Source organism: Palaemon carinicauda, chromosome 5, assembly GCF_036898095.1.
Source record: "Palaemon carinicauda isolate YSFRI2023 chromosome 5, ASM3689809v2, whole genome shotgun sequence".
NCBI lineage: Eukaryota > Metazoa > Arthropoda > Malacostraca > Decapoda > Palaemonidae > Palaemon > Palaemon carinicauda.
Genome location: NC_090729.1, coordinates 72,464,196 through 72,488,340, shown reverse-complemented (window position 1 = coordinate 72,488,340; position 24,145 = coordinate 72,464,196). Strand labels below are relative to the sequence as shown.

The window sequence follows — 24,145 nt, the reverse complement described above, 5'->3', positions numbered from 1 at the left end:
TCCCCCTTCCACTTGCACCCTCTTTTGGGATGTAGGCCGGCAAGGCTGAGCCTTTGCCTTCCTCCATCCTCTCTCTTTTTCTCTGACTTTCCTTATACTGGGCCGACCGCCGGCAGCTACTAGCTGCCGGCGGCCATGTTGGTTGTCTGTCGGCCAGCAGTTACTCTGCCGCCACTTGCCGTGGCCGTCGCTGATCGACGACCCAACGACAATAAACATACTATGACCAGTGGCCGGCAACTAAGTTTTCGGCCGACAGTCGGCCACCCAAAGTATAGATCTGAAGACAGTACCTGCCTTCAAGAGCCCAAATACGCCGGCATATGTCGGCGAGGCCGGCATATGTCGGCAGGCCCGGCATATGTCGGCAGGCCCGGCATATGTCGGCAGGCCCGGCATGTGCCAGCAGGCCCGGCCTATGTCGGCAGGCCCGGCAGGTCTGGCGGCATACCCCCGCCAGTCAGTGCTGTAGCCCAAAAAGTTTTTTTCCAACCTACAAGGTGCTTCATGGGCAGCCTATTGTGAGACCATCACATATAAGAGAATGATCCTCTCTTCCACTTAATGGTTATCAACCATTAACTTACCCCCAATATTGAACCTGGGACATTGTGTTAAGAAGACACTTTATATCAAATGATATTATCTTTCCATACAAAATTCTTTAAGAATTTATTGTTCAATATTGGAGGAGGTCATAGCAATGGGCTGGACAGGAAACACAAGTAGGTGTCTTTCCCATTTCTAGCTTACTCTATCCAAGCTAATATTTTTAAAAAATATGTATGCTGAAATCTGAGAATTTCACCGAATACTTATATGCTTTTCTTTCTTTACAGAAGGAGCATCCCGAGTGTGGGAACAGCTTTTGCAGGGTCTGTAGCAAGAACTTCTACGGCCATGACATGTGCAGGGCCCATGCTCGCTGCGCAATCACCAAGGGGGCTCTCAAATACTGGGACCCACAGGTATGTACCGTTTGTAACAAACTGGTAAAAGAGGCTTTTGATGATCAAAAGTCTACCGAGTCAAGGGATGCAGCAAGGGACGCGCTGCGAAAATGGGTCAGAAGTTTTCAGAAGAACACCTTTGGCCCATACTTTCCTAATAAGAGGATGAGGGACTATCTTTTCCCTAGGGCATCTGCGGATGCAATTATTCCCCAGGCTCAACCTGAGATTCCCCTTGTTCAGATTTCGGTAGAATATGATGTATTGGACGCCTTGAAGGGCATCCAATTAGATGACAACATGTCGGTTGTCTCAGAGTTGACTGAGAACAATCTCCTAGTCGAAGAACTGGAGCAGGAGGATGACGTACCTCCTGAGGCCGAAGTTGATAAGACCGATACGATTTCGGTATCATCAGCTGCGGTGACTGAGCCGGTGCCTTCGACTTCATCTACTGCACCCCAGTTAGATTCCATCACGAGTACGTTGCACTCGCTGCTGTCTATGGTGCAGGACATTCAGAAGAAATCGTCCGAGAAAGAAGCTTCTTTTCGGACGGAAATGCATCAGTTGGTTGCAACACGTTTAGCCCCGAAGAAGCTAAACATCAAGGATCTCCCCGATTTCACTGACGTTAACCCTTGGAGATATGAAGACCATATGCCAATGGGGGGGAGGGGGGGAGGGGGGGAGGGGGGGAGGGGGGAGGGGGGGGGAAGATCTTCCTTTCAGAGAAACTGGGCACTGTCCCAGTAGAGGAAATTGAGTTTTGGCCCAGTAAAGGGGCCTACCCGGATTGCTATGTCCGTCTGAGGATGGAACCTGCATCCAAGGAGGAAACAAAGCTGAAGGAGACGATTGTCTTCGAACTCTCTAAGGCTCAGGCCCTATATACGACCACCTTGAAAAAGAGGGCCTTTACTAGCTCCAAGGTGCCGGCTCTCAGCAAAATGAACCCTTCCTTTATTGCTGACCCCAAAAGTGCCTTCCCCTTTATGGACAAAGGGTTTAAGGCAGCCTTAAAGGCAGTTGAAGCAGGGAAACCTTGCCCTACACTGGAGGAGTGTAGACCCTTTTCCCTTGCTTTTCCATCAGATGATAAAGACTGGAAGGATGTTCATAACACCTTCACAGTTGGGAAGCTGGAGGCAGATATTGGTGGACGACAGTTCGGCGAAGACCTCCCGAAGCTGTCAGAGTCTCTCCTGCGCAGGGAACAAGAGACTAAGGAACGTCTTGCTGCTTCCATGTCTCTGCAGTCTGGCTTAGAGACTATGGCAAGCATCTCGGACACCCCAGATATGTTTATGGTCTTCGCCAAATCTCATTTGGCGACAGTCACCAAGGACTTGTACAACTTTATCAAAGCCCGAAGGACTTGTACAGAGTTCGTCTTCGCCTCGGCTGCGGTGAGACACGAACCAAGGAAGCTCATAGCCTCCAATATCTGGGGAAAAGACCTCTTCCCAAGTGAAGTGGTCAAAGAGGTCGTGGACAAAGCCGCTACGGAGAACAGGAATCTCCTCTCCAAGTGGGGCTTGTCCTCAAAAAGAAAATCTTCCGCTGACGAGGGTCCCCAGCCGAAGAATAAATCAAAATGACCAAGAGTGCCCTCTCGGCCTAGAAAACAGCAACAGCTTCCCGTGGCCACGGTGCCCAGACGGTGGCACAACCAACCACCACCTTTCAACTGGTGCCCCAAACACTGACGACCTAATCGCCGGTATCCACCCCAGTCTTTGAAAGCCAATCGACGGCTTTCAGGACGAAGTCTCGAGGTTCCTTTCGAGGATCCTCTAGACGCCCCTTCAGAGGTAGGGGTAACAAAGGTGGATGTGGCCAAGGGGGCAAGTCCTCCATCCAGCACTCCATGTGAGATGCTTCCGGGATCGTTGGACCTTCGATCCCTGTGCCCAAAGCCTGATCAAGAACGGACTAGGGTGGAGTTGGAGCTCAACTCCACCAAACTTTCCTCAATTCTTCCAGCATTCAACCCCCATTCTGGAAGAATATGTTCAGGAACTCCTGAACAAAAGAGTTATAAGGAAGGCAAAGTCCATCAGATTCCAAGGAAGGCTATTTTGTGTTCCGAAGAAGGATTCGGGAAAGCTCAGAGTCATTCTGGACCTATCACCACTCAACAAGTTCATAGTGACCCACAAGTTCAGAATGCTGACGCTTCAACACATAAGGACCATTTTGCCCAAACGGGCATACACAGTCTCCATAGACATGTGTACTGGCATGTTCCAATCAACCGTAAAGTTTCCTCCTACCTAGGGTTCAAACTACAGAAAAGAAAGTACGTTTTCAGAGCCATGCCCTTCGGTCTAAACATAGCCCCAAGGGTATTCACCAAGCTTGCGAATGCAGTCATTCATCAACTACGCCTAAAGGGGATCCAGGTAGTAGCCTACCTGGACGACTGGCTGGTGTGGGCAGCATCCGAGGAAGAGTGCAGGCAAGCCTCCAAGCAAGTGATCCAGTTCCTGGTCCTGGAACACTTAGGATTCAAGATCAAGTTGGAAAAGTCTCGTCTATCTCCAGCGCAAAAGTTCCAGTGACTGGGCATTCACTGGGACTTACAGTCACACTGCCTTTCCATTCCATCAAAGAAGAGGAAAGAGATAGCAGGATCTGTCAAGAGACTTCTTCAATCCGACAGGATATGAAGAAGGCAACAGGAGAGAGTGTTCGGGTCCCTCCAGTTTGCCTCAGTGACAGATCCAATATTGAAAGCACAATTAAAAGATGCATCAGGAGTTTGGAGAAACTACGCATCAAACGCTACAAAGACCGATTCCAAATCGTCTGCGATCACTACTCAAACCATGGTCGGAAGCCAAGAACCTGAAGAGCAAGGCACCTCTGAAACCACCTCCACCGGCAGTCACCGTTCACACGGACGCCTCAAAAGAGGGGTGGGGAGGCCACTCTCATCATCGGAAAGTCCAGGGAACCTGGTTTCCCCTCTTCAAGTCCTTCCACATCAATTTTCTGGAAGCCATGGTGGTTATTCTCTCTCTGAAGAAACTGGAACTTCGCTGCTCAATCCACATCTGTCTGGTTCTAGACAGCGAAGTTGTAATGAGATGCCTGAATTGACAGGGCTCGAGATCGCTTCACATAAATCAAGTGATACTGGCCATCCTCCTTCTAACAAAGAAGATGAGATGGCACTTGTCAGCAGTCCACCTTCAAGGGTTCCGCAATGTGACAGCGGACGCTCTATCCAGGGTCAACCCGATAGAGTCAGAATGGTCCTTAGACGCAAAATCATTCTCCTTCATATTACGCAAAGTCCCAGGCCTGCAGATAGATCTGTTCGCACCGAGCGACAACAAGAAGCTAGCCCGGTATATAGCCCTGTACGAGGATCCTCTAGCGGAAGCGACAGAGGCAATATCCATAGATTGGAACAGGTGATCCAAGATCTACCTGTTCCCTCCAACCAACCTTCTGCTGAAAGTCCTCGACAAACTGAGATCCTTTATTATTATTATTATTATTACTATCCAAGCTACAACCCTAGTTGGAAAAGCAAGATGCTATAAGCCCAGGGGCTCCAACAGGGAAAAATAGCTCAGTGAGGAAAGGAAATAAGGAAATAAATAAATGAAGAGAACAAATTAACAATAAATCATTCTAAAATAAGAAACAACGTCAAAACAGACATGTCATATAATAAACTATCAACAACATCAAAAACAAATATGTCATAAATAAACTATAAAAAGACTATGTCTGCCTGGTCAACAAAAAAGCATTTGCTCCAACTTTGAACTTTTGAAGTTCTACTGATTCAATCACCCGATTAGGAAGATCATTCCACAACTTGGTCACAGCTGGAATAAAACTTCTAGAGTACTGCATAGTATTGAGCCTCGTGATGGAGAAGGCCTGGCTATTAGAATTAACTGCCTGCCTAGTATTACGAACAGGATAGAATTGTCCAGGGAGATCTGAATGTAAAGGATGGTCAGAGTTGTGAAAAATCTTATGCAACATACATAATGAACTAATTGAACGACGGTGCCAGAGATTAATATCTAGATCAGGAATAAGAAATTCAATAGACCGTAAGTTTCTGTCCAACAAATTAAGATGAGAATCGGCAGCTGAAGACCAGACAGGAGAACAATACTCAAAACAAGGTAGAATGAAGGAATTAAAACACTTCTTCAGAATAGATTGATCACCGAAAATCTTGAAAGACTTTCTCAATAAGCCTATTTTTTGTGAAATTGAAGAAGACACAGACCTTATATGTTTCTCAAAAGTAAATTTACTGTCGAGAATCACACCTAAAATTTTGAAAGAGTCATACATATTTAAAGAAACATTATCAATACTGAGATCCGGATGTTGAGGAACCACCGTCCTTGACCTACTTACAATCATACTTTGAATTTTGTTAGGATTCAACTTCATACCCCATAATTTGCACCATGCACTAATTCTAGCTAAATCTCTATTAAGGGATTCACCAACCCTAGATCTACATTCAGGGGATGGAATTGATGCAAAGAGAGTAGCATCATCTGCATATGCAACAAGCTTGTTTTCTAGGCCAAACCACATGTCATGTGTATATAGTATGAAAAGTAATGGGCCAAGAACACTACCCTGTGGAACACCAGATATCACATTCCTATAATCACTATGGTGCCCATCAACAACAACTCTTTGAGATCTATTACTTAAAAAATCAATAATAATGCTAAGAAACGACCCACCCACTCCCAACTGTTTCAGTTTGAAAACAAGGGCCTCATGATTAACACGGTCAAAGGCAGCACTAAAATCAAGGCCAATCATACGAACTTCCCGACCACAATCAAGGGATTTCTGTACAGCATTGGAGATTGTAAGAAGGGCATCACATGCTCCAAGGCCTTTACGAAAACCAAATTGCAAACTAGGGAGTAGATGATTACCTTCAGCAAACCTATTAAGACGTTTTGCCAGAAGACGTTCAAAAATTTTAGATAATATGGGAGTTATGGAAATTGGGCGGTAATCAGTGGGACTTGAGCTACCACAAACACATTTACATAGAGGAGTAACATTACCAATTCTCCAACTAGTGCTAAAAGCACCTCTTCTTGCTAACTTGCGCAAAATAACAGATAACTTTGGAGCTAAGAAATCTGCTGTCTTTATAAAAAACAAAGGAAAAATACCATTTGGGTCTACACCTCCATAAGCATCAAGGTCCATCAACAGAGCTTTAATCTCACGAGATCGAAAAGCTAAATTAGTTAGTTTAGCCTCAGGAAAACAGGAATGAGGAAGTTCAAGTTTTTCATTACTCTGTTTACTGTCAAAAACATCAGCCAAAAGGGTTGCCTTTTCCTTTGGACAGTGAGTGACTGAGCCATCTGGTTTAAGTAAAGGAGGAACTGTTGCATCTACACCAAAGAGTGCAGATTTAAGGGTAGACCACCATTTATGTTCCTGAGTTGTACCAGAAAGTGTTTCTTTTATGGTTAAATTGTACTCCTTTTCAGTTGAGGCATAAACTCTCTGAGCAAAAGCTCGAAGCTGAGTATAGTTGTTCCAGGTCAAATCTGATCTGTTACCCTTCCAAAGTTGATAGGCCTCCTGCTTCTCCAAAAAAGCACGTCTACAATCATTATTGAACCACGGTTTGTCCTTCACTCGGTACCTTAGCACACGAGAAGGGATACGCCTATCAATTATGTTGACTAGATTCTCATTCAAAGGGACAACAGGATCTACACTATTATATAATTGTGACCAATTCAAGCACAAAAGATCATGTAAAATCCCATTCCAGTCTGCTTGGGATTTCATATAAATTTTACAAGAATATGATATATCAGGGACAGGCTGCTCAGTCTTCACTAATAATGAAATCAAGGCATGATCAGATGTCCCGACTGGAGAACCAACCTTACCAGTTATAACGCCAGGGGAGTCAGTGTATACAAGGTCCAAGCAATTACCAGACCTGTGAGTAGCTTCATTTATGATTTGCTCACAGCCTGATTCAGAGGCAAAGTCTAAAGCTCTTAAGCCATGGCGATCGGTAGGAGAGATAGAACTTAACCACTCCCTATGGTGAGCATTAAAATCACCAACAAAGACAAAAGAAGCCTTTCTATCATCTTCTTGTATCTTAGCCATAATGGTAAGAAGACAATCGAAGATAGAATCATCCATGTCTGGATTCCGGTAGATCGAACATAAATAAAAGTTGTTAGGGGGATAGCAGCAATAGGGGCCCACAAGTGGCCCAACAGTGTTTGGTTCCCTTTAATAACGGAACTACGCCTGAAGCTGATCCCGTTGCCGGACCCAGTTCTGACTTAGCAAGTGCAGAAATTGACTGTCTCAGCTTCATCAGAGAAAACCCAGAACCTTCATCTCATGATTTTCTCGCCCTAGCGGTCAAGAAACGGTTCGGGATTTCTAGGGACAGTATTAACTTCTTAGAAGAATACAAGTCAAAGTCAACAAGAAGACAATATGAGTCTTCCTGGAAGAAATGGGTGGCCTTTGTCAGGGCGAAGAAACGTAAGGAGATTTCTACGGATTTCTGCTTGTCCTTCTTCATCCATCTTCATGAACAAGGTTTAGCAGCCAACACGATTACTACATGTAAATCTGCCCTAGCCAGACCAATACTATATGCCTTCCAGGTAGACTTTTCTAATGAAATCTTCAATAAGATTCCAAAAGCCTGCGCTAAACTTCGGCCCGCAGCTCCTCCAAAGCCCATTTCATGGTCTTTGGATAATGTTCTTCACTTAGCATCAACTCTGAACAATGAGGATTGCTCGCTGAATGACTTGACTCAAAAGGTGATATTCTTTTTTGCACTAGCCTCAGGAGCCAGAGTTAGCGAAATAGTGGCTCTCTCGAGGGATGATGGCCACATTCAGTTCACAGACTCCGGAAAACTGAACCTCTTTCCGGATACGACGTTTCTCGCCAAGAACGAACTACCCACTAAAAGATGGGGTCCCTGGAGAATCTGCCCTCTGAAGGAAGAAGGATCCCTCTGCCCAGTGGAATGCCTAAAGGTCTATCTTCGTAGAACTTCAGACTTTAAGGGAGGTCAGCTTTTCAAGGGAGAGACGTCTGGTTCAACATTATCCTTGAAACAGTTAAGGGCGAAAATCACCTATTTTATACGCAGAGCGGATCCAGACAATCCACCCGCAGGTCATGATCTGAGAAAAGTTGCCTTGTCTGTGAATTTCTTTCAGACGATGTCGTTTGAAAGCCTTCGGGCTTATACTGGAAGGAAGTCATCCAGAGTTTTCTTCAAACACTATGTGAAGCAATTACAGGGAATAAAATTTCATGTGGTGGCGGCAGGCAGTATTATAAAACCTGCCGCTTGATTACTGCGAAGAACAGTGCACTAATTGGGACTTTTAGTGAAGGGTGTACATGATAGACTCTTAAGACATATCATGTCATGTATTGTGTTTAGTGATAACACTATAGACTGTTCTCTCTACACAGGTGGCATTAAGCATAATAGACTGACACAAGTGCCAGGCATACTTATATGCACAGTATTCCTAGTAACAACAGGATACATAGCGAAATTTTATATTTCCCTTAGAGTGGCTAATGTTTTCCTTTTCAGGTGAAACTTATTTTAATTCTGTTATTACTATTTAGGCTTTTATGCAGAATTTTTCTGCATAAGATGTAATTGAATACATCCATAATTTCCATTTTTGTAATAAACAATAGAAGGAATTTTTGCGTCTCTCTCGCCTCAAACATTCTAGATTAAGAATAAAGTCAGAGCATCCTTGATTCTTTTAATATTTAAGAAAATATTGGGGAACTAAGGTTAAGACTGTTCCAAGCAAACAGGTAAGAACTGATTGTACTAAACTGTTTATTTTACTGAACTAAGGTTTCCTACGCATATGTAAACCTGTCTGTCTCTTTTCAGCCAGACTTGGGAGGTATCAGTAACCTATACAGAGATATACCATCTAAGTACAAACTATACTTAATGTATATGATGACACTAATATACAAACTGTTTGCTAGATTGTTCCTTGAACTCACAATCCTCAGGTTTTTTCCTAGTCTACCCAGACTCTTCCCTGTAGGGGGCAGGAAGAACTGACATACTGTAGTTTATGATCAATTAATTGATGTATAATGGTAACATCGTGTCTCTAGGTCTAGAAGACCAAATAGGAAATATTTATCTCGAGATAATGGCACTATTGAAAATCCACAGATACATTAATGCTCTGGTAAATTTCCATCAGGACGACATGGCCTGAGCCCAAAATACGGATTTTGAAGCGAAGCGAAAAATCTATTTTTGGGTGAAGTAGCCATGTCTTCCTGATGGACCCACCCTCTTTTTGACAAAAGGATAATGAATCCCTCCCTATGGTACTGTATCTGCAACACCTACAAAGCTACAAAGAATGGCTTGGTGGCGCCTCACGGTGGCGATTAGGCGTACTATTTACAGTACAGTAGGAGTGTCGACAGTGTTGCCTCTTTAACGACTCTCCTATATTCTTGCCACTTTCTCCCCCTCGAAGCGGAAACGCTATTGTGGGTGTAGATACAGTAGCTATGAGACGTGTCAAGAATACGTCCTCTGATATTACGCGATATCCCTTTTTAAATCTTAAGGGATATTCGCTCCAGGAGTTAGAATTCTGGATACCTTTGGTAAATTCTCTGGGATATATCAATGTAGTCAAATATACCTAGGAAGCTACTAATGAAGGAACTTCCATCAGGATGACATGGCTACCTCACCCAAAAATAGATTTTTCGCTTCGCTTCAAAATCCGTTTACTGATCAAAGAAATCTCTAGAAATTCCTCTAGGTGGAATACTTTTGCTAATGTATGGAACTCTAGGTCTAGTTACTTTTTCTTCTAACTTGGTAATACTGCACTCAACTAACACAGATGTGTTTTTTTACCAAGGTCATATTCAACAACTGTCTTTTTGTACTATTTTGGAACTCAGGCAACAAAATAGTTATCAAATTATTGCTTTATTACAAAATATTAACAAAATATGAGATAATAGATAAATACTGCATAAACAACGAATATGGCACAGAATCGTCTGCTAGGAAACCACTAGGTGGCATGTATGCTTGTCGAAAGGGGTTGGCGAGTCATCAGCTGATCACCAAAATAAACAAATAACTTGCTACAGTACTTCATTAAACAAAGTGCAATTTAGAAAATAAATTTATTTATTACATATGAATTATAATTGTAGGTTTATATTTTATGTCTGGTGAGTGTGAGTGCTTGTATGTCATTTGTTGGGTGTTTAAGGGTTGTCAAACTCCCCTATACAACTTTTTCTTAGCGACATAAGAGGCCGGGTGATTTTTTGGGCATTTTTCTGGGAAAAAGATGCGTCTCATGTCACGGAAAATATGATATTTCAAGACGTAATGAAACTGTTGGATGTGAAACAATAACTATCAACTGCAACAAAACGGGGAATGAATGGGATATCGGACTACCACTGATGTTATTTGAGGTACGTAATGCTTATCAAGAAAGCATGGGATGTAGCCCCAGTGAAATGGTATTTGGACGAATAGTAAGAGAACCTATTAAAATGTTAGCAGAAAAATGGAAGGACCGAGAGGAAACGGATGGAGAATATGTCAAGAATTTGAGGAAAAGGATCGGCGAGATAAGGAAATTTTCCCTAGAAAACCTTAAAACGAGTCAAGAAAAAATGAAGAAAAGGTTCAATATGAAAAGTAAGGACAGACAGTTTACGGTAGGAAAACAGGTATTGGTTTTCTTGCCGAATAGGAGATTCCCACTTACCAAAAAGTTCCAAGGACCATTCAAGATTTTGGAGAAGATCAGTGGCCTGACCTACATTATCGAAACCCCAGGAAGAGGGAAAAGTCAGAGGAAAGTACACGTTAACCTACAGAAGTCCTACTTAAGCAAAAACGAGACCGAAGCTTCACAGGTGTGTATGGTGCAAACCATACCATCCATGGAAGACGACGACGGATATGAGGTAGGGGCGGTAAGCAAAGTGAATAATTTGTCTATCATTCGGAACTTGGAAGAGAAATGAACTCATCTGAACCTGGGGCAACAAGAGGAATTAAGCCGATTAATTAGAAGTTTCCCTGAAATTGTCTCAGACGTCCCGAAACAAACCAACCTGGCGAAGCATGAGATACGCCTCAAAACAACGGAATGACCATTTAAACAACGCGCATATTGACTGTCGCCGTATCACTGACAAGTCTTGAGAAAAGAACTGGACTATGTTACAAGACGGATTAGCAGAACAAAATTCTAGCCCTTACAGTTCTCCATGCTTGCTCGTGAAAAAAATGAACGGATCTTTCAAGATGTGTACAGACTACCGAGAGTTAAATTCGATCAGTGTGCCCGATAATTATCCATTGCTGCTCATCGACAAACTACTCGACAATATCGGACAAGCGAGGTTTGACTCCAAGATTGATTTGTTACAAGGCTATTATCAAATTCCTTTGGATGATAATGCAAAATTATTATCAGCTTTTATAACCCCGTTTCGGTTATACAGTATCAATACAAAATCATGCAATTTGGTCTAATGAATGCCCCCACTACTTTTTGATGTGTGATGGATAACCTTCTAGGATCAATAGAAGGGGTAGGCGTATATCTCGACAATATTGTGGTGTATTTGTCGACCTGGGAAGAACATCTCCGAACCCTGAAGAAGGTATTTCAAAAGCTGCGAGGAGCATACCTGACGATTAACCTGAAGAAGAGCAAATTTGGAAAAAGGCAACGGTTCGGTACTTGGGATTTGAAGTAGGAAGAGGACTAATCACCCCAATAGCTGCTAACGTCAAAGGAAAAATGAAAGCATCACCCCCCAAAACTAGGAAGCAGTTACAACATTTTTTTAGGGATGGCAGGATTCTACCGGCGTTTTTGCCCGAACTTTCGGCTGTAGTCGCTCCCTTGACAGATCTGACTAGCCCCAAGAAAAAATTCGTATGGACCAGCGAGTGCCAGGAATCCTTCAACAGGATAAAGACGACATTAACTTCGAAACCGATACTGCGAGCACAAGATTTCAACAAGAAATTCCTTATCCCAGTGGATGTGTCAGATAATGGTATTGGAGCTGTCTTATTGCAAGAAGACGAGGAAGGAATTCTTCATCCTGTTTGCTTTATGTTGTCGAAGCTGAAGAAACATCAGCGAGCCTACTCGACAGTTGAAAAGGAACTGCTAGCGTTAGTCACAGCAATAAACAAGTTTGAGGTCTTATGTGAATCGACCACAGAATGAGATTACGGTATATTCGGATCTTAATCCTTTAACTTTCGTTAATAAGATGAAAAATAATAATCAAAGGTTACCTAGGTGGTCATTATGTTTGCAACCGTATTATATTAATGTAAAGCATATATCAGGTAAAGAAAACGTGGTTGCAGATTATTTATTTCGGGCTGAATCGATGGATTCAGGCCCGGAATAATCTCTTTTTGGGGGAGCTATCTTACAAAGCTGGTCTAGTGTAAAATAAATAGTTTATCAATGTATTTCATGTTTTCATATGTGCCCTCAAGAGGTGAATAGCCAGCTCTTATGATGAGTTCCTCTCATGTAGATATAAGTTTGTTATGTAAATTATGTAAGACTTTCGTTGTTAATTTATTTGTATTCTTCAGTCAAGTCAGTACATGTAAATTTACGTTATTTTTAAGAATTAACTTTTTATTTCGTGTATTTTTGTTACAAAGTCTTATGTAATCTGTTTAAGAGTGCTATATGATCCATACTAGATATGAACAAGGGCTTATGTAATTCTTTATATGGTATTGCATCATGTTTGTGAGAAAATATGCAATTCTTATATTCATCACGTGTTTTGGAAGGTTCTCGAAAACACTTTTTTTTTTATTTCCGAGAACGGTGGGTAGGCGGAGCAGCTGAGAGAGAGAGAGAGAGTTGCCTGAAATCATGGTTCACCCCTGAATTTTTATCTAGTTGATAAGTCAGGCAGCGCTAGAGGCCAGCCCCCAAGCCACGAGAATTATCTATTAGAATATTTGAGAAGTTACTAAATTCATATATAAGCGCCCCCAGGGATGCGTGGGGCAGAAGAGAAACAGCCGTCCCATGAAAGAGCCAAAGTGTCCCCCCCCATCTCTCTCTCCAAGTGCCTTTAGTGCGTCCTCTCCAGAGTGATTTTGTGCCCAGTATATATCATGTAAAAATTGTCAGAAATTTTAAGTTTGTGTTGTGGTGAGTGTTGGCATTGTGTAAATTTTTTGTAACTGGCCCTGTGCAAGTAAGATACGTGAAGTTAGTACTGTAAGATTATGTTACTTTATGTAAGTTCTTCAAGAGTTTAAGCATTAGAGTGTAATTATTTCCCTTGTCTTAGTCTAAGGTTTTATTCAGATTTGACTTGAAGTCAAGTGATTATAATTTTCAAAGCGTAAACATTCTTTTTGTCTTAATCTTTTTGTTCAGACTAAATATTTCGAGTGATTTACTATTTTTTTATGTAAATTCTTTTCAAAGTGTTGTAATTTATATAGAATATATTTATTTTTGTGAAGAGTGTATTATTTCAATCACCAGTGTTTATTACATACTCTCTCATATCCTGTTAATGAATCGAAGTAAGAGGTGGTTTTGAATAATTCTAAAATACTGTATAATTACCCAGTTTTGTTTTGAGTGTATTTAAGAGACCTTTGGATATTCAGTTTTTTTTTATATATACTGCTGTCTGGGAGTTATTTAACTGACTCAGAGCTCATGTGTTAATATTTCCAAGTGTAACATAATTAATGTAAAAACAAACGGGTGAGTTTGGAACTCAAGAGGGTTGTGTAGCTTGCCAGCCGTAATATATATATATAATATTATATTTAGGTTCCCAGTCACAAGGTTATATCATAATAAGCATACATCAATATTGGGTTTGTAGCAAGAATACAATTTTAAAGCTTAGTTTGTTTGGAAGAGGAAAATGTAGTGTCTCATACACAGGGAGCAGGGTGGGGGCTTCAAGTTTAATGCCCATGACAGCCGAAGGATTACAGCACTACCTTTTAAATGCGCTGAAATTTTGTGTATTTTAAAAAGGCTCTACATGTTATTTGTATTACTACATCTACATGACTGTGGAATTGTTTTAGATAAGATTTCTACCTCATCAATTATAATATTTTAACTACATACATTATTATTTTTGCTATCATTAACTCATTATTTATGGTGGCTATTAACAAAATCCTAAACCCTACCTCTTCCTACAAAACGGATTTTGAAGCGAAGCGAAAACTCTATTTTTGGGTGAGATGGCCATGTCGTCCTGATGGAAGGTTCATTTAGGCAGCTTTCTAAGGGATATTTGGCTACAGTGATACTCCCAAAGAATTGACCATAGGACTCCAGAATTCCAACTCCTGGCGCGAGTATCCTTAACCCTGGAACGGTACGGTGGGTCGTCCGCGACCCCGAGCGTCAAAACAAAAGAGGTTTTTCTCACGTGACTCACCCCCGTGACTGAATTTGTGGGTGATCGACCTGCAGTAGGTGTCTCGCCTACATGCTCTAGTAGTGTCCAGATGTGCATCGCTGTAGCTGTACTCCTTCCCCGATTTCTGAGACGCGTCGGGGTCGAGCGCGACCGAGTTTACCCTTCTAAGGTAATTTGCATAATTATCAAAGTTATTACGTATTATGAAATTGTCGTAGAATGGTGCAACTTGTATAGGTTATCAGTTGTGGAAAGTCTTGGTGGATTGTTTGGCTACCATGTGCATGATTTTTTTTTTAGTTAAAATGTCGTTCATCACCACAAGGACCATTTTACCGCGAGTGCCCCTTTTTCATTTTTTTTCCCAAGTCATTTTTCCGTAAGATATTGCCAAATAGTGTCGTAAAACTTTTGCTTTTTTAGTGTTGGAAAGTGTGTCTAGATGATCTGGCTACCCATGCGTGACTTTGTTTTTGTCAGATACGACGTAGATATTGGTATGTGGGGTATTTAACTGCGGTTGCCAATTTCTGTTTTTTTTTCAATATTTGTAAAAATTTACTACGTAGTAAGGAATTGCCGTATATTATTGATTTTTTTTTCATGTTTATTTGTTAGAAAGTGTGCCTTGATGGTTGGGCTAACACGTGCATGTCTTTTTTTTTTATCTGAGATGCCGTATATTAGAATGTTGGCCATTTTTCCGCGAGTGCCCCTTTTTATTTGTTTTGCATTTTTTTGCTTAGTCATGTTACCGTAAGGAATTGGCAAGTAGTGTCGCAAAACTTATATTTCTATAGTGTTGGAAAGTGTTTCTAGATGATCTGGCTACCCATGCCTATCTTTTTTTTTAGCCAGATATGGCGTATATATAGGTATGTGTTCGATTTTCCTGTGATTGCCATTTTTTCGTTTTTTCCCATTTCTTTCAAAATTACTACGTACTAAGGAACTATCATAGAGTAATGATTAATTTACATGTTTATTTGTCGTAAAATGTTCCTTGATGGTTTGCCTAGCACGTGGCTGAAATTTTTTTTTTCTGAAATGCCGTATATTAGAATGTTGGCCATTTTTCCGCGAGTGCCCCTTTTTATTTGTTTTTCATTTTTTTGCTTAGTCATGATACCGTAAGGAATTGGCAAGTAGTGTCGCAAAACATATTTTTATAGTGTTGGAAAGTGTTTCTAGATGATCTGGCTACCCATGCCTATCTTTTTTTTTAGCCAGATATGGCGTATATATAGGTATGTGTTCGATTTTCCTGTGATTGCCCTTTTTTCGTTTTTTCCCATTTCTTTCAAAATTACTACGTACTAAGGAACTATCACAGAGTAATGATTCATTTAGATGTTTATTTGTCGGAAAATGTGCCATGATGGTTTGCCTAGCACGTGGCTGAAATTTTTTTTTTCTGAAATTCCGTATATTAGAATGTTGGCCATTTTTCCGCGAGTGCCCCTTTTTATTTGTTTTGCATTTTTTTGCTTAGTCATGTTACCGTAAGGAATTGGCAAGTAGTGTCGCAAAACTTATATTTTTATAGTGTTGTAAAGTGTTTCTAGATGATCTGGTTACTCATGCCTATCTTTATTTTTAGCCAGATATGGCGTATATATAGGTATGTGTTCGATTTTCCTGCGATTGCCACTTTTTCGTTTTTTCTCATTTCTTTCAAAATTACTACGTACTAAGGAACTATCACAGAGTAATGATTCATTTAGATGTTTATTTGTCGGAAAATTTTGTTTACTTCTTTTTTGATTGAATATCATCAAATTTTTTTAGCTAAAATATGTTGTTTTACATTTTTTTTTTCGATTTTATTTCCCTTCATAAAAATTTTTTTGGGTCAGAATTCTAATTTTATAGTCGTAAAATAATCGACAATCATCCAGCAATCCACCATACAATTTTTATGCATATCCAAGAATAATTAGATTAGTAAATAACACCTTGAAATTGACATACCCTTCCTGCATTTCCGGTGACAGATTAGGGAGTCTGAGTCAGTGTGGTTGGCGGCCATTTTGTGGACATATCCGAAGCGTAAGTTGCCCTATCTATATATATTCTTGTTCCCTATAGAATTTGTGATATTTTGGTATATTTTTACCAGCATAAATATCATATTATATATCAAATATATGTATTTTTTTACGAAATTTCTAAGTACTCAAAAAATGACCTTTAGATATGGCCCCTGATATAAATGTAATTTACAAAATAATGAAGATTTTTTTACATATTTCTATTTTAGGATAACATATGTTTATTCCCTAAAAAAATTAGCCACTTCCTATTTCATTTGGGTACCATAAAAAATTCATGAAATTTGGAAAAATTTTTTTGGCCAAAAAAAGTTACCCTTTTTTTCTCATTTCAGATCTTCACCTCCATGGGTCCGACTTCATCCAAAATACATCAAGATGTGTCCTAAACATTCAAGAATCAATTCCTAAAAGGACTTGTGTATATATGTATGAATTTTTTTTTTTATGAATTTTTATGTAAGGTCTTTTTATTTTTCTACTTAATTTTTTTAAATATTTATAATAAATAGTTTTTCAGCATATGAGTAGTATTTATCTTTACAGTAGTTTTGAGCATTCATTGAACTTTTTTTTTGGCAAAAAAAAAAAGGAGGTTACGGCAAAAACAGATTTTTCAAGAATTTTTTTTTGCGTCGGGGTCGCGCGCGACCGAGTATACCCTTAAAGGGGTGTCCGAGGAGCGTACCTATCCAGGGTTAAAACTTCTCTTAAGGATATCGCATAATATCAGGGGACGTATATCTTGATACGACACATGGCAATCTTCACCCCGAATAGCGTTTTCGCTTCGAGGGGGAAGAGTGGCAAAACTGAAGGGGAGCCGTTATCAAGGTTACCCTTCCTCCCGTACTATTACAGGGCTCCAAGATGGTGCTCATTCTTTGTGGCATTGAGCGTGGTGCTACAGATGCAGTAGTTTCGGGAGGGAACTTTACCCAAGCCTTTTCTTAGAAAAGGAGGGTGGGTCCATCAGGACGACATGACCATCTCACCAAAAAATATATTTTTCGCTTCGCTTCAAAAACCGTTTTTTTGGCTCAAGCCATGTCGTCCTGATGAAAGTTTACCAGAGAATTACTTGAAAGTACTGTATCTGTGGATTTATATAAGTGCCTCAACCTTGGGACAATTTTATATGATCATCTAGACCATTGAGAAATATGACGTTACCGTTATACGTCATTACCACTACTCATGGAACAATGTTAGGGCTTCCTGCCCCCTGCAGGGAAGTGTCTTGCTAGACTGTAAAAAAGGCTCAAGGTTTGTATATGTGTAGGAACAAATATAAGTGTCAACTAGATCTATTTGTTTCTATCAGCACAAAAAATATAAGTTTTACTTAGGAAAATAAGTAAAATAACTCTGGCGAAATAAGACGCAGTTACACTCTTTTTATTCATTTATTTAGGCTAAATGAGTAAATGGGATAACAAATGTAAAGAACATAAAGGAGAATTATATATTCAACATCTACAGTCAAAGTTTTTCTACCTGAAAGGGAAGAAATTAATTAATGCCACTCATAAAATAGAAAAATTTTATCAATATAATTTTTCTGTAAATGTTGGATATTATCAACACTGTAAATGTACACACGGCACAAGTGTCATTTGTATAATTCTGCACCTGAAAATTTGAACAGTCCTAGTGTCACCAGGGTGACACTCACATAAAAGGGTATTGCACTAGAAGGTGTCAACACCTTTTCACCCGAATTGAAAGTCCCAATCAATTCATTGTTCATCGCAGCACTAGACGACAGGTTTTACTACACTACCTGCCACCACCACATAACATTTAAGTTTGTGCACTTGCTTCGCATAATGTTTGTAAAACACTCTGGATGACTTCCATCCAGTGTATGAGCTGAGACGCTCAAAGTCTATATACTGAAAAAACAGCAAGGAAGCATTTTTTCTTGGATCATGACCTGCGGGTGTACTGTCAGGATCCGCTCTGCGAATGAAGTAGGTGAGCTTTGCCCTCAGTTGTTTTAAGGGATAAGTTTGATCCTGAGGTTTCTCCTTTGAAGAGCTGTCCTCCCCTGAAGTCTGAAGTTCTTCGAAGATAGACCTTTAGACATTCTACTGGACATAGAGAGACATCTTCCTTCAGAGGGCAGATTCTACAGGGACCCCATCTCTTGGTGAGTAGCTCGTTCTTGGCGAGAAAGGTAGGATCAGGAAAGTGATTCAGTTCTCCCATTTCTGTGAACTGAATATGGCCCTCGTCTCTTGATAGGGCTACTATTTCACTAACTCTAGCCCCTGAGGCTATAGCGAACAGGAAAATAACTTTTTGGGTTAGATCCTTCAGAGAACAATCTTCATTGTTCAAAGTTGAAGCATAGTATAGAACCTTGTCCAGGGACCATGAAATGGGCTTCTGAGGGGCTGCAGGTCTAAGTCTAGCGCATGCCTTCGGGATCTTGCTAAAGATTTCCTTCGCCAGGCCCACCTGGAAGGCGTATAGAAGAGGTCTAGTCAAGGCTGACTTGCACGTAGTTATCGTGTTAGAAGCCAGTCCTTGTTCATGAAGGTGGATGAAGAAGGACAGACAGAAGTCTATTGAGATTTCTTTTGGCCTTTTTGCTTTGACAAAAGCAACCCACTTTTTCCAAGACGATTCGTATTGTCTTCTGGTTGACTTTGACTTATATTCTTCTGAGAAGTCTATACTGCCTTTTGAGATCCCAAATCTTTTCTTTACCGCTAAGACGAGAAAATCATGAGATGAAGGTTTTGGGTTCTCTGTGATGAAGTGAAGACAGTCAACTTCTGAACCTGTTGAGATAGAGCTGGGTTCAGTAGAGGGACCAGCTTCAGCTTCAGTTCTGTCACCAGAGGGAACCAGTTGCTCTTGGGCCACTTGGGGCTCACTAGAGCTGCCGTTTCCTTGATGCGTCTCAGCTTGTTGAGGACCTTCAGCAGGAGATTGGTTTGAGGGAACAGGTAGATCTGAGTCCATTCGTTCCAATCGAGGGACATGGCGTCCGTTGCCTCCGCTAGAGGGTCCTCGTATGGGGCTACATATCAAAGTAGTTTCTTGTTGTCGCTCGTTGTGAAGAGGTCGATCTGCAGTTCCGGGACTTGTTCCAAGATGAAGGAGAATGAGTCTGCGTCTAGGGACCATTCTGACTCTATCTTCCGCTGTCACATTGCGGAACCCTTGTAGGTGAACTGCTGATAAGGGCCATCTCTTCTTTTTTGCTAAACGAAAGATGGGTAACATCACATGGTTGATGTGGGGCGATCTCGAGCCTTGTCGGTTTAGACATCTCACTATCACTTCGCTGTCCAAGACCAGCCTGATGTGGACTGATCTGCGAGGGGATAGTTTCTTCAGCGTCAAGAGGACTGCCATGGCCTCCAGAATATTGATGTGAAAGGTCTTGAACAGGGATGACCAAGTCCCTTGTGCTTTCCTGTGATGGGAGTGACCTCCGCATCCTTCCGTCGAGGCATCCGTGTGGATGGTCACCGATGGGGGAGGTGGTTGCAAGGGCACGGTCTTCGTTAGCCTCTTAACCTTTGACCACGGCTTGAGAAGTGATCGTAGTAAGGTCGGTATCGGTTTTTGTAGATCTTTTCGAGCGTTTGATGCGTATCTTCTCCAGACTCCTAAAGCATCTTTCAGCTGTGCTCTCAGCACTGGGTCTGTTACTGCTGCAAACTGGAGAGAGCCCAGTACTCTTTCCTGTTGGCGTCTTGAGATCCTGTCGGATTTCAGTAGTCTCTTGACAGATCCCGCAATCTCTCTCCTCTTCCTGGGAGGAATGGAGAGGCGGTGTGACTTCAAGTTCCAATGGATTCCCAGCCATTGAAACTCTTGAGCTGGAGAGAGTCGAGACTTCTTGAAGTTGATCTTGAATACCAGATGTTCCAGGAACTGGATCACTTTCTTGGATGCTTGCAGACAAGCAGTCTTGGATGCTGCCCACACCAGCCAGTCGTCCAGGTACGCTGCTACCTGAACACCTTCTAGGCATAGATGTTGAATGATTGTCTGCAAGTTTCGTGAAGATCCTTGGGGCTATGTTTAGTCCAAAGGGCATGGCTCTGAAGACATACTTTTTCTTCTGCAACTTGAATCCTAGGTAGGAGGAGAGAGGGCGGCTGACTGGGAGGTGCCAGTAAGACTCTACCAGATCTATTGAGACTGTGTACGCCCCTTTGGGTAACAGGGACCTTATGTGTTGAAGGGTTAACATCCTGAACTTGCTGTTCTCGATGAATTTGTTGAGTGGAGACAAGTCCAGAATGACTCTGAGTTTGTCTAAGTCCTTCTTGGGAACACAAAATAGCCTTCCCTGGAATTTGATGGACTTTGCTTTCCTTATAACCTTTTTGCTCAAGAGTTCTACAGTATATTCTTCCAATAAGGGGATGGAGTGTTGGAAGAATTGAGGAAATGATGGTAAAGACTTGATTCATCTCCATCCTAGTCCATTCTTGATTAGGCTGTGGGCCCAAGGATCGAAGGTTCAACGATCCAGAAAGTGTTGGAGCCTCCCTCCTACCTGAAGCATCTCATTGCTTAGATTGTCCGGAGGGTTTGCAAACCTGACTGCGTCCTCCCCTTCCTCAGGAGGGATGTCTTGAGGAGCCCCGTCGGGAGCTTCTTCCTTTCGGACGAAAGGTAGTGGTTTGCCTCTCAAACCCTGGGTTGAACGCTGGTGACTGGGCAACCAGCTGTGGAGGTACCACTTGGAATGTGGTTTGTGGTTGAGCAACCACTTGGGGCACTGCGGTCATGGTGACTGTAGGATGTTGCTGGGCAGGCCGAGATGGTAGTCTTGGCTTCTTCGACTTCTGTTTAGGTTGGGGACCTGCATAGGGGAAGACTTCCTCTTTAAAGAGATGCCCCAATTCTGGATAAGGTTCCTATTCTCCGTGACAGCTTTCTCGACTACCTCTTTGACTGCTTCACTTGGGAAGAGGTCTTTACCCCAGATGTTGGAAGAAATCAGCTTCCTGGGTTCGTGTTTTACTGATGCCACAGCAATCACAAACTCTCTACAGGCTCTCCTAGCCTTCATGAAGCCGTACAGGTCCTTCACTAAGGTGGCCATATGCATTTTGGCCAGGACCATGAGCATGTCTGGGGTGCTTTTGTGGCCTGCACATATCTCGATGTAGTTCTGTAGGGATAGGGAGGCGGCAAGCCTCTCCTTCGTCTCTTGCTCCCTGCGCAAGAGAAAGTCTGACAGCTTAGGGAGATTCTCGCTGAACTGCCGTCCAGCGATATCTGCATTTAGCTTCCCTACTGAGAAGGTTAGGTGTCCTTCCTTCCATTCTTTTTTCGTTCATGGGCAGGGCTAACGACAGAGGCCTACACTTCTCTAGTGCAGGGCATGGTTTGTCTACCTCCACTGCCTTGGCAACAGCCTGGAATGCCTTCCACGTGAAGGGGAAGGCTCTTGAAGCAGGAGCAAGAAAGGTAGGATGTTTCTTGCTCAATGCGGACACTTTCGAGTTAGTATAACCCGCCTTTTTCAGGCTGCTCAACAAGAGAGCCTGTGCCTTATCATGGTCGAAAACCATGACCTCCTTCGGTTCCGTCTCCTCCTTTGATGCTGGCTCATGCTTCAGTCGAATGAAGCAGTCAGGGTAAGCATTGAAGCTCGGCCAGAACTGGATATCGTCTAGGGGGACGGCTCCCATCTTCTCTGAGATGTAGAGTTTGCCGTTGGTAATTGGCATATAATCCGTGTACCTCCAGGGATTAGTCTCGGAGCAGGATGGCCAGTCTTGAACTCTGGGTCGCTTGAATGACCCTCAGGAGGCGGTGATCCGTGCTTCACGGAGCTCTTTTTCGAGCTTCGCTTCCCTTGCTTCGCCTTGTTTGCGAATGTTCTCCATGAACGTAGTGATATGAGCCAAAAATGCTTGGCTCATGGCGTCCAATGGAGGGTTAGGAGCTGAAGACGTAGATGGTGTCAGCTCTAGTGCCGGCACGGGTGGAAGGGACTCCCCACTTCCGGCAACTCGACCTCCTCTTCTCTTTCGGGAGGTAGAGTAGACTCCTCCTCGGGATCATCCCTAAGCAGATCCTTCTCAGTGTCCGTAGACACTTCAGACATCCTTTCCTCCTGGTGGATGTCCATGCCTTGCATTGCCTCACTGACGTCCGCCTCGATGGCAATCTGGACGTAGGGAGGTCCAGATTGTGTTTGGGGCACGACAGCTTCACTACCGGCCTTAGGGAACAGCAAGCTATGCATCCTGTCGTTGGGCAGGTACAGTCCCAGAGAGTTCTTTAGGAACCCTCGTACCCACTTGCACAGCTTTTCTCGTGCTGCATCCCTCGACTCCCTTGACTTGAGGTCATTGAAGCCTTCGACCACCATGGCCGAGCAGACGTTGCAGTTCTGGGGATCCCAGTACTGCAAGGTGTCAGTGATAATGGCGCAGGCGGCATGACTCCTGCATATAGTGTGACCACAAAAGTTCCTACTCTTGTGGTTACAGTAAATCACCTCGCACTTCATTTTGGGCTCCTCCTGTAAAGAAAGGAAATATAAATGAGTATGCGGTTGTTTATCACACTTGATGAACAGGTTATATGCAATATATGGTAACTTAACCATTATAGCTTAGGATAGCAAGCTAAAAAGGAAATAGGAAAGACACATACCTGTCTCTCCTATCCAGCCAATTGCTGTGACCTCCCCCAATATTAATGTAAGGATTTCCTTATTAAGGAAAACTCAATAGAGAAGGGTTCTAACCTCTAGGGAGAGAATTAGTGTATACTAACACTAGCCCTTCCATAAAAGGTATTAATATTGTGGGGTAAGTAATAAACTGATGACTTTATCAGTGTATTGAAGGAATACTCCACTTCAATATAAAATTGGTCTCAACAATAGACTGTGAAAGGACACACAGGGTATGTTGGAAATATAAACTACTGTATAATATATACTATAGTTTTCTGTCTGCAGTATATCTATACTACAAATATACTGGCTACTGTATAATCATATACAGTACTGTAGTTCAGCTGGCGTGTTGCCGGCTAGGCTAGCACCTGACGGTACCGATCCAGTTAGTATGGCGGCACTAGCCGACAGATAGAGAGAAAGCATGGAGTGAAGGGCTGCCTTATTAATGTAGCTTTGTACAATAAATAAGGGTGTAGGTATATCAATCCTACTGCCTTCCTCCAGAATGAGGGTTCAAATAGAAGGGGAGAATGAATTATTCAAGCTTCCACCCAGCCACAAGATCTGATGCCGGTTGCTGCCGGTTTCAGGGATGTGGATGGCAGACCAAGGGAGGACTGAAGAACACTCAAAAGGCAAAAGGGGTCTCCCACCGCCAGCCATCATAGCTGGCACAACCTTTCCCGGAGCTTTGCGTCCGTAGGGGAAAGTCGGATCGACTATCAAGCCGCCTATGTAGGAGCCCTGCCGGCGCTACAATCTGTCCGGCAAGCGGGGAGAGTGTAGGACGACAGCCACAGATATGCGATGGCTAGGCTATTACTAAAGGACAGAGAGGGGCAGGGAAAGGGTCTTGTATGTTGTGTTAGGAGAAGGCGGCCGGGTTGCCGCCATTTCCAAACAAGGGTGAAACTCTGTTTCACTATCGGCGCCATCCTAGGCGGCAGAAGAAT

At 42.4% G+C, this 24,145-nt stretch overlaps 1 protein-coding gene across 7 annotated transcripts in view; it reads right to left on the bottom strand.

The window, feature by feature from the left end:
- Positions 1-24,145, bottom strand: part of LOC137641331 (plasminogen receptor (KT)) — a 565,134-nt gene that overhangs the window by 200,963 nt on the left and 340,026 nt on the right. The window lies entirely within an intron of this gene.